Here is a 9472-nt window from a genome sequence, read left to right as displayed (position 1 = left end):
ATTTAAATAAAATGTTAAAGTATTTTTTACAAGACTCGTACTAAATATATAATAAAAAATTTTCTAAAAAAAAAAAAACCAAATGTATAGGATACATGTGAGTTTGGGCTGTTATAAATTATATTTTTAAATGTACTTAGCTTAACCGATTTAATATTAAATTACATACTATACCAATAAAACTACATTTTTTATGTAATATGAAATTTTCGTTTTTATAAAATGTCAATTGTATAACGTCATAATATTATATACTGTCAACTGAAAAGTGAAGAGTGACAAAAGTTCTCAAAAGATCAGTTAGTTTATAAATTTTATTTAAATTTTTTAGGTGTAAAAATTATCATAATATTCACTCTGGTTGATTATTGATCATTGTATGCCATTATAAATTCATATTATTATAGAATTATTAGTATAGTAAGCTAATTATTTTGATGACAAATTGGTAAAATATAAAAAAATAATTATTTCAAAATCATAACAAAAAAAAATATTTATAGTTTATCTATTATTATGAAAATAGTTCATTAATTTATTGTATTTATACCAGTAATATATCCTGTAAATCGTATTAAATTTTAGAATTCTCGAATTTTTTTATCAAAAATGTCTCAACATTTGAACGGATATACGTGTTGGTGTTGGTCGTATGATTGTTAAAATGTAACTCGACTATTTCGTTTTGTTTGGAGATGAATGTCGGAACATAGCATATTTAACAAATAACAATATTAATCATGTAGGTACTGCACTATTACATTATGTATGTATTACGTATAATACAAATATTACCTATTGGCTATTATATTAAAAAATACCAACAAGCGATATTTTCGTCTACATTTTATAATTATATCATTAAAGATGATAAAATCATTAAAATCAATTCATAAAGTATTAAGTTATGATCCCAAAATATTAATACAAAAAGTATAATGTAATATCAATAATATCCACACCCACATGGTCGTTTGTGGCATCGGACAAGCTCTAGACAGACCGTCTGTACTTCGAAGTGGGAGCATTAGTACGTTGAGTTAAACACTCGACTAGCACATTCCATTCGTTCGTGTACGTATCAATTATCTATAATTATTTTTAAAATTAGAAATAAATACAGAGTTTGCAATAGTGTTTATAGTTTACCGTCCCTCGCAAAACATTTTTTTTTTTTATGAACCAGCTGTCTGTAATACGGGATTTTTTTCTTTGAGGTAATCAGTATTTGTTGTAATACAAGCTACTTATTCCGTTTTTTTAATAATACTTTTGATTTGGATACGTTATATTATTGTCGTGGAAATTACTATGTACCTACATATACTATTAAGATCGTTTGCATAGTAATATGCTTTCATCGCATTAATTAAAATTTTAATGTCGAAAACTTAAAATTTACAAGGTTAAGTTTAATATATTTTGTTCTAAATAATATATAGGTACTTTGGAAATTACAGTTTGCGATATATACGACTGTTTAAAACTTGAATTACAGTACCTATACAAATCAATTTAGGTATTAATACGAAATTACAAATTACATCTATGTTTTTATTATTTGTTTTAACGGAATTTGTAATTTTACCATACTTTTTTCAATTAAATGTTATATTAATAGCTGGGTATTTATTACTCATTGAATTATTCAATCATTATTGTTTACGATTTATAACATTATAAAAAAAAAAACATAATATACCTAACAATAATATTCAGTAAATTAAACGGGAAAATGTTCTAAACATAATTGAAATTCAATCTGCAGGATGCCCTAGATTAAAAAAAAAAAATAATAATTTTATGCGTATCTATTCTTCTTCAATTTCTAGGAGTTTAACAGCATATTTATAATATATAAATAGCTTTTGCAGTTACTTTACTTCATATACTGCATACCTATAGAATATAGATATTTAAATACGTATTAATACCCGTATTTTCATTTCATATTGTTTTGAACATAATTTACACATTAATAAAATACAAGCAAGTTAAAATACCTTAGTATTTTAGTTTTCAATTTATTTTCCATTCTTCTTTTTTTTTCATTAGATATAGTCTCTGAAACTATGGCCATTGGCAGAATTAAATTACATATTATGTTTACACTTGATCTTAAATTACATTGTGTATATACCAATTACAATTGATTAATTAACTTAGACTTAACAATAAAGGTTATCATGTATTTTAAGTTGTTCGTTTAAATTTTCCATTCTTATCTGTATCACAGAGAATACTTTAGAGTTTAGGGAATTTACTAATACTAATTCCGTATTGATTGTGACTAAGAACTAGTTTATGAATAGTATTTGTGGTAATAAATTGACTTATATAATTTTCTTATATATTATATTATTATCTATTATGTTCTTTCTTTTCTTTTAATTATCTATTATACTGGATCTCGGTTATCCTTAATAATTATACATTTTTACATATTTATTCATTAACAAACGTTCATATTTTTTTGCAAATCAAAAATCGACATCTAAATTCAATATATTTTTAAAATTTGCACTTATAAACACTTTTCATTTAAAATGTATTAAGTTATTAATTAATTATATTTTATAAAATATTTCTTCCTCCTAATTTTCAAGCCTTTTTGATTATTTTTACCTAGAATATTTTGGATACTTTTTAGACCACTTTGAAAAATAATATAAAATTATTTAACGATAAGGCTATACAAATAGAATTATGATTATTTGTGTTTAATATATTGACTTAAAATTATTTATTTATCGATTTTTCATTTTAATGTAGACTATGCTTGGTACATATTATAATATATTAAGTTTTTCGCCCATTCATTGAACTCTGAGGTGCTAAAAATTGTAAAATAAAGTAAGTATATTAAATAGCATTTTAATTACTTGAGTGTATTTAAAAAATAGCGTTAAATTTCTTAAATTTAAATATCAAATTTTGACAGGCAACAGCCTAATTTCAAACATCTATTCATATTCGTACTATAAGTAGCATTATCATATATTATGCATAATATAATACGCCCAGACGTCTAATTATATTTATTTATACATTTTTCATAACTAATAAATAGAAATATTTGTATGATTATAGTGATTAACATAAGTCCAATATAATATTATTATTATAGTTATTATATTGTGTAATATAGGGTAATAGTAATGTAACATATTAACTCGATTTTCGAGATTTAATTTATTAATTATTTAATTTACATGTTTATAGTGGGTAAAATATACAAAATAACAATTTTATTAGTGCATTTATTATTGTAATTTATCATATACCTTTTATATTATTTGATTGAATATATATTAATTTAAACATAGTGAAATAATAATGTGTTATTCAGTGTATGCATATGTGCAGTAAATATTAAATATTTTATATGAGCTCTTAAAAATTGTATTGTTGAATATAAATTAATTTATATTTTCATTAGGTGATGCTTATTTTTATGATATTATAAATACGTAAAATCTTTTTTTTATATTTTAAGTGTATTCATAAGTTTAAAATGTTTTGTAAAGATCAAAATTACCTACATTTACGTATTATGTATATGTATAAAAATATATGATATGCTTGTATTACTCTCTGTCTTGAAATTTTACTTTGGCAAAAACAATTTATGTTTATAGGCTTACCTCCGAAATGTTGGCATTGTGCCTACGAAAGAATATACACAAGATAATATTTTAAAATCACAAAAGAGTGGTATTACATATATATATATAATTAAATAAAGATGTGTATGACATACCTATAATAGTATATTATGATTATTTTGTTATTTTTGTTTAAAAATTACTTTTGTTCTAAATGTAAACTGGTTAGGTATTTTTCAATTAGAATTAACGAAGTTTAATAAAAATTAAATATTACCCAACTCAATAAATAATCAGTCTTACAATTTAATTTTAATATTAGAATATTAGTATTTATTATGAATATTAATTTTTTAAAAAGTTCATTTTTTTAGATGAAATCATTATTGGAAAAAAATTATATTTTAGTTATTTTGTATAGACTATAGAGCGATTCACCAACAATGTTTCCTTTTTATTTTCTTCAATAATAAAAATATAATAATTAATAATATAGTTATTCAAAATCTGATTTTTGGAATTTTTAAGTATACTTAAAGACCAAATTTTTAAATGAATAAGATTTTTCGTAGTTCTTAAGGAGTACCAACACTTTTTTTTCACTGAAAATTATTTAGCTAACAATTTTTCCGAAATTGTTGATATAACAAAATACAATTTTTTGAATAAGTAGTAGATAAGATTAGAATATATGGGGGTTTTGGTAATTTGAAAAAGCTACTAATATAATATTACCTATATTAATCCAATAAATTTAGTTTATAAAAATGGCCCACATATAAATAATATGAAACTATATATACTGAAACTTGAAAGTTGTTTTATATAATATTTTATGTTACGATGTATTTAATATAAAAATATCAAGTTAGAAGTTGTTATTTTATAAATTAAAAAAAAAATAATTACGAAAGAATCACAATCATACTAAAAATGGCCGTTATAAAATTGTATACATTTATTTGTTAGTTAAAAAAATAAGTAGTATACAAAATATTCTAAAAAATATAAAATACACCGTACTCCAATCCTTGGTCGTTCCATAATTTTTAACAACGATTTGTTAAAAAAAAAAAAATCATGAAAAAATAAGTGTTACATTATAATAATTTCAAGTGTTTGAGTTTTTTTCTCACAATAAGATAATAGTTTTTGCTATAGAATATATTTTGTATTAATGGCTTGAAAGTTAAAATATTTTTTGATTTTACCAAGGTCATATATTTTTACATATATTATTTATCATAATATATTATAATATGTACCCGTGACAGTGATTAGGAGGGGGTGGTGTTGTAGGCGTAGTACACTATAGGTACCATGCTTTTTTTTTACAGGTATATAATATAAAATGGTGAAAAATATATTCTTTTAGCCATTCATTAATATTAATTAGTTTTAAAAATATAAATATTAATGTTGAATAATATGTATATTATATTTTATTTTGTCCATTACGCTTATTATTTTTTATAACCTACCCCCTACGCGACTGATATGTCAAGTCTCAAATGTTTAAATATGTTTTCGTGTTTGACACTCGTTAATTGTATCGTGATATAATTATATATTGTAACCGCATTCAATGCCGGGTTACTTTGAAACTGAATTATTATGTTAAACAATAGTTTGTAGTTACGTTTATGTAAGGATGAGTCTTTCTCTTCACCACAGAAATCCTAGTATACATAACAGAATAGTTTATCATTGGGTTTGATTTATGCATTAACTGAAGCTATTATTACAACGGGAAGTTCTAATTACAAGATGTTTTGTATATTAAAATATTCATATTCCAAGGAAATATTAATACAAATTTAATGTAATGTTTTTAGTATATCTATATGTCACACAAAATTAAAATGAATTTGTATAGACCACATACTCATTTGTACAGTGACATAAAAAATTGGAAAATGTTTAAAATTATAAATTTTATCGTACAATATATTTTCACAAAATTAGTCGTGTGACTCATCATGTATTATTATATTAAACAATATATCGAAAAGTTCGATGATTCCTTTCATCATTTGTAAAAAAAAAATTTATGATCATATTAACAAAAATTTACGTTTGATTGATAATTATCTTGTTGGTATATAGCTAAAAAAAGACATTTGTAAAATCGACAAATATATAATTGTTATTAAGATAATAATACAAACAATATTAGCATTGTATTATTCACAAATATATTGTAAACTTCATAATTTAAATTTTTAATCAAATATTTTTATCAATATATTATATCATTGATAGAACATTATCATCGTAATTAATAATATAACTAATTTTACATTGTCAAATTAAATATTAAAATGTATAGATTGATAGTTAAAACGCTGTTGTACTAAAAGTCGGTTTATTTTTTCTATTTTGATATAGGTATATATATTTTTTCATAATTAATACAATTGTTATTTATAAAATTATATACAGTATAGAAAACTAATCTCTACTAAATTAATTTTTTTCCAAATGTGATAATTTTTTATTAGGTACTTTAAAATTTTAAATAATAAACTACTATCTTATGTCACAGTGAGTGAAAAGAGGTAAGTACCAATATGTAACTTTATTCTGTCTGAATATTCGTTACACACTTTTAAGGATTATTATAATATGTATATGTATATAAATATATAATACCTAAATCATTTTAATATACAATTTTCATGTTTAATATGTATTATATTTTTATAACAATATAGCTAAACGGTTTCTTGTGATTTACTTTTTATTATCCATTTATATTTAATACATAATTTCCTGTCGTCGAGTTCTTTTTAGATATATTCCAGTGTCCTTGTCCTAAAAGCATGTATGTTAATATATTGATATAGTACTTAGGTATATACGAGTATATATATATATATATATTTTCTATAGAATTACATAAAATTACTTTTATAATTTTTTTATTTTTGATTACTGAATAGTTTTTTTTTGGAAATATTTTATTAAAAAAAATTACGAATTATTTACCATAGTATTGAAGTGTGTTTTTGTCAACTTTATAAATATTTTAAGGTAATATACTTGAAGATGTATTCATGATAAATTATATATTATTAATTTACAACGATCAAATAAAATGTAATTGGACCACAGACATTTGAATCACTATTTATGATGAAAGTAGGTGTAGTAAAGAAATATTTTTTTTTCGTTCATAGCATAGATCTAAAAATAATGAAATTATAAACTATGTACCTAATCATAAAATGTTTGATAATTGATTTTTAAAAAAATAGTAATAATGAAATAATAGCATGTGGGACTACACAAAATGATTTATGTATTATTTGTATTAATGATTATGTTAATTTATCACGTCCTGTTATTCAATCATGTTTTAATAGTTGTGAAACGTGTTTGAAAAAAAAACAAAAAGTTTCCCAAAACAAAATATGTAGGTACTAAGTATAAAATGTATGGTATTTAATGAAACATCTGATGTATGCTATAGGTTAATTTAAGATGCATACAGTCTTGCAATGACCACGGGTATAGATTTATATTAAATTATCACTTAAATTTGTAAATTAAAAATGTTTGTTTTTTTTTTTTATTGTTTGCTTTTTTTTATGCTATAAAAACTGTTTAAACGTGATTAAAATTTAATTTATAAAATTAATTTGAAAAATTACATCATTTTTAATGAAACATTATACAAAAATTATGAATTCACGGCGTCTTAAATAGGCTATTTAACTACGCATACTAGGGCTAGTTTTTATAATAATTTCTCATGGTATAATTTTTTTTTTAATATATCTTAATAATAAAATTACGACTAAATAGTGTTGTAAGACATTTTGCAGCATATCAGTACACATAAACAATTTAAAAGCATGAATAATATTATTATGTCTATATTATTACATGTAGAGGTATTTAAAATACAATTGATTCTAGAAATACGTTTTTTTCTTTAAATTTATAATATTTAGTTTTTAAATTTTTAAGTTTTTAAAATGTAACCAGGTTCCGTGGTACTTAAATCCCTTAGGTACTTTTTGTTATTTTATTTATTGAAATGCTAAATGTTATGTGTAGGTATTCACGTAATTATTAAAAATCTTTTTTAAGTTTATTTTTACGGTTATATTATTTGTGTTGATTGAAGTAAAATAAATGCGGTAACGTTTCCATATAATTTATTGAGATCGTTCGAGCAAGTATAAGTGATTGGTATAAAATGTCAATAAAGGCCAAAAAGAGGAAAACTTATGCAATGAAGTAAAAGTTTTGAAACTAATTTTTCGTATGATTTTGGAAACACAAATTAAAAATGTGATTTATCAAGCAAAATTTGATGTAATAATATTTAGATGTCTTTATTCTTAAATCAATCGTTGAATTATAAATGTATAAATAACTCGTCAAGTATTAAAATATTATCATTGACTTTAATGCTTATGTATGTCTTAATAATGCAGCGATAGAACGAGAAGACGGTAAATAATGATTGAATATACTATGTACAATATAATAATATTTAAATTACGTTATATATTTTGTTCACGCGAAACAAGACTTTTCTCGCTTCAAAAAAATAAAACTATGTACCTACAAGTTATATAATCACGTAGAAAAAAAAAATACTAATTAATCGAGTGTCATGTCCTATAAATTATAATGATGCTTTTCACTTTGCTAATTTACACTAAATGCAATTATGTTTACTCTGTAACATACCTTAAGTGGGGGCCATGGCATAAAGAAAGTTGATGGGTATTTTCGATTAGCTAAGCGTATCGACGGCACCGCCGAGTATAGAAAAATTGCAAAACACGGCAAATCACCGACATGCAAAGTGCACGGATAAAAGGTCCATTGCAATTTGCAGTGCACGCGAAGTCGTTATATGCGCGCATTAAGAATCAGTTATGTAGACGCCACTCGGGTGGATTTTGCGCGTATAATTTATCTCGATGTTGAAAATATAAACACAACGCGCGGTTTAAAAGCGGCGTTATTTCAGTTACAACAATATCCAAAGAACGCTCTTAAATTTATATACGTATTTCCGCACTGAGATGATATTATAAAGATTAAAGATTATTGATTTAAGTCGATATTATTGTTGATATTGCACAATACTTGTAGCTTCAAGCTTGTAATGAGAATTAAAATATACGGTACGAATATAAACAATATTGTAATAATACGATAAATTTCGAACGATTGCAATCCGGCGTTCAGCTTTAACGTTTGTTGTGGCTTAACTAAAATGTAAAACGAAACCTTTGTGTAAGTTTAACGCTCGAAATCCGCTTTTAAACGCATTACCTGTATTTCACGTTTGATCGTCTGTCTGAAATATTAATTTACAATGGTTTAAATAACCAAATTTACTTTACGAGAGCCGCTGAAATATGTCACAATATAAAATCTATAAAAACAATTCACGGTTTGGATAATACAATATTGTACGACGTATATAGTCTCGTGCGACTGCTGCGAGTACCCCACCTATTACAGCTCAACGCTCACCCAAAATAGTCAACTAACGTATTATTTGTTTTATGTTTCGAGACAAGTGCGCGCGAGATAATATTATTATTATTATTATTATTGACGCGCGTACACACTCGGCACTCGGTAGGTACCTTTTATATAATAATAATAATAATAATAATAATAATATGCTGTGTGTATATTGCACATCAATTCGTCACTAATTGGTCGTTATTCGTGTACACGTGGTGCAGTAGTGCGGGTGCGGCTGCCGCGGTTGATGGCGTTTTTTATTTTTTTTTTTTTTTGTCGTATTCCTAAAGGGTCTCGCGAGCGTGAGAAAATCGACTAGCTACGCGCCGTTAACCTCTTTTGCGCGATCGAGATATTACACTTTTGTC

The sequence above is a fragment of the Rhopalosiphum padi genome, chromosome 4, assembly GCF_020882245.1.
Source record: "Rhopalosiphum padi isolate XX-2018 chromosome 4, ASM2088224v1, whole genome shotgun sequence".
Lineage (NCBI taxonomy): Eukaryota > Metazoa > Arthropoda > Insecta > Hemiptera > Aphididae > Rhopalosiphum > Rhopalosiphum padi.
This window is presented reverse-complemented; position numbering follows the sequence as displayed.